This window comes from Parasteatoda tepidariorum, chromosome 2, assembly GCF_043381705.1.
Source record: "Parasteatoda tepidariorum isolate YZ-2023 chromosome 2, CAS_Ptep_4.0, whole genome shotgun sequence".
In the NCBI taxonomy this organism is placed as follows: Eukaryota; Metazoa; Arthropoda; class Arachnida; order Araneae; family Theridiidae; genus Parasteatoda; species Parasteatoda tepidariorum.
Window position 1 is genome coordinate 28,633,634 of NC_092205.1, and position 6,000 is coordinate 28,639,633.

The 6,000-nt window shown below is 28.1% G+C and overlaps 1 protein-coding gene across 2 annotated transcripts in view; it reads left to right on the plus strand.

Annotated features, from left to right (window-relative positions):
• Positions 1 to 6,000, plus strand: part of LOC107449631 (astakine) — a 103,230-nt gene that overhangs the window by 75,289 nt on the left and 21,941 nt on the right. The window lies entirely within an intron of this gene.

Here is a 6,000-nt window from a genome sequence, read left to right on the forward strand (position 1 = left end):
AAGGTATTATTTCTACTTTATCCAGAAGAATTTAAATTTTGTCAGTCGAACTCTCTAAATAATAAAAGATAGAGTTTCGAGAAAGAGGATTAAATAGGAATTTTAGAATCAATAACAAAAAAGGAAAAATATTGTATTAATTTATTCAGCTCTCGTTCGTTCGACGTCGATGTAATTTTAATTTAAAATATGCATCAATTTTTTTAAAAATATTTTTACGATAAAATTGCATTATGGGGCATGAGCACCGAGATTATAATATTATTTACTCGTTTCAAGCTTCGTAGAGTAAAATAGTTTTATTTTAATAACAAAATATCTCTTAAAAATGCATTTTTAATGTTATCATATTTTTTTAAAATTAACTTATAAATTTATTCGAATAATAATTTCCGTTACTCGCAATTCTTTTACTTCTCGCTTTAAGAATCTTCGTTACTCTTTACAATCTTATAGTTTGCAAAATAATTTTCAATCTTTTTAAAAGTTTGTTGCTTGATTTAAAAATTAAAATTTACTTAGTATTGAGTATGGTAAGTTTAAACAAAATTGAAATTGAAGAGAGATGAGATAGCTGCGAATATCTGCAATATTTTTTAATACATTGCAGCAGATGCAGTTTTGCAGGAAGCAGTTTAACTTGTTCATTAATTTAGACTAAGAATAGTTTTTTTGTGACTGCAAAAAGTATGTAAAGATGTAGCGTTTATATTTAGAGGTCTAATATTTTTCGTGAATTAAATATTTTATTTTTTTCCAAAGCGTAGGTTATGCATTTTTTCAAGCAACTTGGTATGCGTAGGTTATGCAACTGGACATTTAAAACACATATGTAGTCCATTATTTTTTCTAAATAAAACGCTGCGGAATAATATAGTAGTGCGACGCAAAAAATCGGTTGTTCATCTCATTATCAACTTTAGGAGAGATGGCAGCATAAAATCGGGGAAAGATGGCCATTTTTCATTAATACGTTTTGACATATCAGTGATCACATCATCCTTGAATAATTTTTAAAAAGAAATAGGTAGAAAGAAAATAAGAATAAGTAAGAAAATAATGTGCATTTTAGTAAATTAGTCTTCCCCACCAGGCTGTGGGGAAGATGTGGGGATCTTTAAACATATAGATATTAGATATGAGATATTATTTGGGGGTTGGTTAATGGTTTTCGTTTGGTTTGGTCTTATAATTTTAAAAAGAAAGCTAATCAAAGGAAATTCGTATCTTTTTTATACAATATTGAAACTACTTGTTTTAAGTTTTTGAGGACCGCACGAACATTACATTCCGATTCTACATATCTAACTTATTATCCTTCAGAGCCCTATAACCGACTCAATAAAACCCTACATATTATCCGATTCTACAGAATCAGAATTTCGTTAATGGTTTTCATTTGGTTTGGTTTTGTAATTTTAAAAAGAAAGCTATTAAAAAGAAACTCTTAGCTTTTTTTGCCATATTGAAACTACTTATTTTAAGTTTTTGAGGACCTGAGCACTTGAAGGAAAATAGTTTTGCTCGGCAAAATAAAAAATTTGACCAAAATCGGTTGTATAGTCCTTGACAAACTGAGTTTCAAAATAGTCCGAAATTTAAAATTCGATTTCTCAGGAACTATTCGACCAATTTTGCTAAAATTTTACATTTTGCCATGTCAAATTATATTCTTTAAAATCACCCAAAAATTCGTTCATCTTACAGTTCAAGATTTTTTCGACCATTATTAAATAAAATACTAAAAAAATAATAAATGTTTACTAAAATTTATTTTTTGTATGAAATTATCGTTGGATAAATGAATTTTATAAAAGTGTGTAAAAAATTTTCAGTTCGCTCCAAAAATTGTTTGAGATATAGCGAAATATGCAAAAAGTAAAGCTAACATTAAGGGGTCCAAACTTTATAGCGCTTTCCTGACCAAATTATTGGGTTCATATATACCAGATTGCGGCTATACCCAGATTGCGGTATTTTGAGGTTCACAAGTTCGAATTCGTCAAAAGAAGCTATGTTTAAAGTGCGTTTTGATGTCTGATTTCGTAACAAAGAGCATCGACTGCCTTTATTAAAATTAGTGCACTTGAAGACAGCCCCTCGATCTATCAAGATAGAGTCTTAAAATCCGATCATTAGATCAAAAGTTTTTCAGGGTGCTCCGTTTTTTTCCTTCTTTTTTTTTCTTTTTGGATCAGTGAACATTAGATTTTTTAGATTCATTTTACTTATTTTCCAAAATAAAATTCATTCCTTTCAGTTCATAGTAAATTTTTTATGGTTAATTGTGTGAAATGTGCTATTTTCCATAATTTAACTTCACGTTCCTTTACTGTATTAGATGTCCATCTCACCTCAATATTATGGCCACTTGTTAGTTTAATTCCAAGCAATTTTTTTTTCATATTTTGCTCTCAATATTTAATTATTTTTTCCCGAAAATGTGTTGAGTACCTGTATGAGAGTTTAAAACTATGCATAATCCTTTCTTATATCTCTGTTATTATTACTTTTATTTCGATTCGAAAAAACTATGGCCAACGATCCTGGACTTACTCTATATGAATTTATTCTATATTTCTGTTAAAACGCACGTTTTTTCAAAGATGTTTCTTTTTACATTTTTTTTAATTTATTGAAAACATTTTCACTATCGCTTAAAAATGTCTAGCAACATATTTAATTTTAAAACTTAAAGATGGAAAGATGGTGAAAATGTATAACTGTATATTTTACAAGCTAGAAAGATTTTAAAAAAGACTTTTTTTCTTATTCTAAAATTGCATATCTGCATGTCTTCATACGTATCGAATATTATTTTGTATAAACTGATTTGGGTGTATAAACTTTACAAAAACTGAATCTCAGTTTAAAAACTTGATTTAAACTATAGATATTAATCCTCTAAGGACATCTGAAAGTTAAAATTTATTTGTTTAGAGAACTTCATTCATGCAGAATTTTTCAACTAAAAGTTCATGCATCATTTTTTTAATTTGTTGTTGTTGTTACTTATCTCCGAAGGTCTGGCGGTGTCAGACCAGGTCCATAAAACCGTTGACGAGTAAAAAGTCGGAAACAAGGAGAGGACAAGTGTAAATTTCCCTAAGTAAGAAGTCCTAAGCAGCCTAAAATATGCTCGACTGAAGTCTGATGTTGGTGGCATTTCGGGCAAACAGGGTAAGATTTTATACCCTGAGAAAAAGTAAGAAATTTTAGATGTCCACTGGCAAGGCGTAAATTTGTTTAATTTGTGCAATTTGTTTACATCTCAAAAGATTTATTTATTAAGTTATGATTTATTTAAAAACTTATAACTATTCCTACCAACAAATTTCATTCATTTCAAAACAAATGAAATAATCCATTTATTAACTAAATTAGATTATTAATAATCAAAGTTTATATAGATATAATAGAAAAATATAGATATAATATTAATTTAATAAGTGCTTATACATTATCGAATGATTTATATGTATGTTTTTATATATAATGACCGAAATTGGTGGTAGTTGACATATCCACCGGTATACATTTGCCCAATATGCTCTACATAAATGTTTTCTTAAGATCAAGATCAAGTGCCACTGCACAGTATGTATTTAATCAGTATTCCGAATGTTTCACTGATGTTTCACCGAATCTATCCTCAGCAGAAATTTAAATATCGAATAACATCAACGAATTAATTAATATCAAATCGGATAGATCAAATATTTNTATTTCATGAATTTTGGAAATTATAAAAAATATATATATATATAGTAAATATATATAGTCAATTCATTATGAGATAAACTTCTATTAGTTTTAAATTTATATCCCTTTTTATGTTTCGAATCTTTCTATATAACATTCTTTTGCAAACAAATTAAACTAAAACAATCAGTTTTTTTAAAATAGTTTTTATAATTTATTAATATTTATTCTGAATTCTGTCACAAATAATTTAAAGCTAGTTTATTTAAAGCAAACAATAAATCTTTCCTCCCTCTTTTTCATTGTCTCAAGCGTTGTTTTCTGAGTTCACTAATTACAATTCCGAAGCACAGAATGCTAGCAACAATGGAATTCTCTAACTGCTGTTAATGATGCGACAACACCGTTTAAATGTCCCAAAACTTTCGGAATGCCTTATTGTAAAATAATAACAAAAAACTTTTCCGTTAAAGAATGCCATTAAATGTTATAAAAGGAATAGTTTTTAATTCTTTTCATTAATAAATTTTTCATTATTTCCTTTTTTTACAAGAGATAAAAAGCACGATTTATCTTAAATTCAATACGCGTATAGAAAAGAATAAATTTTTTTCTGAGACACAAAAAATTTATGTTTTAGCTTTCTCACATATTTTTAAAGTGTTGTTCTTAGATATGTAAAGATATTTTAAATTGAAAATTTTAAAGAACTCTTGTGCATTATTATGAACTATGCAAAGTAAAAATCAAATCGCTTTTCACCTTAAAAGTAATAACCAGTATATTTGTAAGTTAAAATTATTTTATAAAACCTTTAAAGTACTCTGAGAAAAAAAGTATAATAAAAGTTTGTAAAAGTTTGATAAAGTTAACCGTAAAATATGGTTTTATAATATGTAATGAAATTTCGTAAACTATGTAAAATTAAGTAGTTTAATTATGATGCCTTAGAGCTTGTAATAAAAGCAATTTATTCAATTGATTTTACTTTTCAGTCTTTTATTTTTTACTAGATTTGTATTAATAAAAATTATAATTTTGAAAACCAGAATTTTCTGTTAACTGTAGAAAAAATCGCCTAATGAAGGGTTTAAATACTATATATTTTGGTTTTATTAACCAGAACAATGATTTCTTTTAACAGGAATGCATTACCATACAGTACGATAATTTTAGCAGAATTTGTTTTTTCGTGTATCATTGTAGCTTGTCATTTATTTTAAGACAATAATTATTTAATCAGTTTAAACAGAATGTTCAAAATAGGGTTGGAAAATCCTGATAATCTCTGTCAACACACTTGAGAAGTTCATTTTGAAATTAGGAAAATTGAAATTAGGGGAATTGAAAATGTTTTAATCGCTGTCTTATACATATTTTTTTTTCGAGATGCAAACAAACGGGAAGAATTTTACGTTTTGCAATTCGAGGTAAAACTTAGCCCAAGTCATCAAGGTGACTACTCAGGGTGTGTAATAGAGTGGACCTTTTTAATTCTTTCCAATAGTATTTTGGAATCGGCCATCGACAAATATGTCGCAAAAAATCCAATGGTCATCTCCACGGAAAAAAATAGACCATTATTGTCACATCAGCGTAAATGATTGCGATATATGGAATCGAAATACAATCTCGACCAGCATTAAAAGAAGTTGCAGCGGATGAAGCAAGCTTGTACAGATTCAGAAACGGTGTCGATTCCTTCCATAGAAATGAGTGAGTAATCAAATAACTGGCACGGATTCGAAAAAACTCCTCATACATTGTAGAAATATGCTCTGTTATTTTAGTAGACGGAATTAGCTCGGATGGTTGAAAATCTGAAAATCCTTACTCTATTAGAATAAAGGAGCACGTAAAATCATTGACAGCACTAAGAGTTATTTTTGAAGCTGAGCTTTTACTTTATCTGGTAGAACTAAAGGATACCCATGAGCAGGTTCATTACATTTCCTAGTGCTATGTCCATTATAGTCCATTTATTTCAACCCAACTGATTACATTCGGTTTTTGAAACGTCCAATATAAATTAAGAGGAACAATTCTAACAAAGAAATAATTGTTATTTATATGATGCAATTTTTTAAAAGCTTTTTTTCCTGAAACATTAGAGGTTCTGTGTTATTAACAGCTTGGATACGTCTTTCTTAAACGTGTCTATTGCAAATATTTCCTTGAAAATTGCCATAATTATGTTTTTATTGGTCAACGAATGAGTTGCTGTTCTTTGTATTAAAAGGAAATAATTACAATCGGGGCTGTCCAAATAATATATATATATATGTTTAAAAACTTGAT